At 35.6% G+C, this 1514-nt stretch overlaps 1 protein-coding gene across 1 annotated transcript in view; it reads left to right on the forward strand.

Annotated features, from left to right (window-relative positions):
• LOC110031519 (nuclear pore complex protein NUP98A-like) overlaps nt 1-1514 on the forward strand; it is a 27792-nt gene that overhangs the window by 4350 nt on the left and 21928 nt on the right.

Consider the following 1514-nt stretch of genomic DNA (forward strand, 5'->3'; position numbering starts at 1 on the left):
TGCGATAAGGAACTATATCAGAAACAAGAATGAATGTGGGAGATTTTGGTCGGGATTGAGTCTCCCTTTGTGGGAGATGTTTTTCAGGGTTGAATGATTCTTCACAAGCTGGGGCAAGTAATTGATGTTCGCTGTCTTTTATTTCAATGAAATAATCATAAACCTACAAGCTAATAAATAGACTCAAACGTAATGAAATTATAACGAAATCATAATAAGACTGTATATGGAATAAATAAATAACTAACTCACCCCGGTGGCTGTCAGCCTCTTAAAGGCTAGTTGTATCTTAATCAAATTTCACTTTACATTAACTGACCACCTCAGCATTCTTGGTCTAATCTCATGAACTGCTGGGATGACTAAGAAAGTATGTTCATAAAACCACAGTTGCATGAAACATGATACAATAATTTAATGCAATACCTAAAATTATGAATATTAATTTTCATGACTTATATGAATAATGCAAACCGTTAGAAGGAATACAAAACCAGTAATGTATCCCAACGGTTGATCTTTCTTTATTTTTGTGGCACAGATATTGAGTTGTTTGGTTAGAAAATTACATACAGTTGTTGGTCAGTTATAAGCTGTAAATGACTCGACATCCTTACAAAAACACGATAACTTTTTGACATTCTGAAGTTACTTGAAGAAAAAAAAAATTGACATTAAAAAACTTCATTAATAATTGTGAAAGGGTATTCGAGGACTCCCCTGGTGAATAGTTTAGTAGTGCGGTCTTTAACTATCGCGCATCCATACTAGCTGGCGGGGCATTACTCCAGTATGCAGGGAAACCTTTATTTGGCATGTCAATCAGGAGTGCAACCTCGTCAGCATAAAATTTAAGTTCTTTCCCTCCGAGGTGGAATGTCATTCGATCAATATTTCAACAATTTATTATGTGCATTGTCAAAATATGATCTTGAGGGTGCGGTGGGAGTTCAAAAAATTGAGCTAAATTCAGTGCTTCCAATTTACTCCATATTTCTTTGTCCACTGATGGTCAAACCTTATCGAGGACTTTTTGTACTCCAGATAGACAACATCTGCAGTTCATTGATTTTGCGCTAAATAACCTACATTAATACATCATAATTGGTTAAGATCAAATTAAAATCCAAATGATGATAGTAATATGAATTTAAAAATTAAACCTAAAACATAACCAAGCTTTATAAATTTGAAAAGCTTTACAAATTTGAAATGAAACCCTAAAAATTACCTTGATTCAATATCTTTCTTCTTCTTTGACTCATTCTTCTCCTTACGACTGCCCTTGACCATTTGCGGTGCCTCCTCGCATTCAGGTTTCTTGTCCTCTCCTAACTCCGCGACATTGGTCTTTACCAAATTAGTCTTCGTGGTCTCGGCGCTTACCTCTTTCATTTTAGTGTTCCTTCGCCTAAGCAATCCACACTCTACTGTGAAAGAAAGGCGACGACGGAAAACCATAGCACACGCAAATTCGGGTTTCTACCTTTTACCAAGGTTATAAAACTCGATTT

The sequence above is a fragment of the Phalaenopsis equestris genome, unplaced genomic scaffold, assembly GCF_001263595.1.
Source record: "Phalaenopsis equestris unplaced genomic scaffold, ASM126359v1 Scaffold000837, whole genome shotgun sequence".
In the NCBI taxonomy this organism is placed as follows: domain Eukaryota; kingdom Viridiplantae; phylum Streptophyta; class Magnoliopsida; order Asparagales; family Orchidaceae; genus Phalaenopsis; species Phalaenopsis equestris.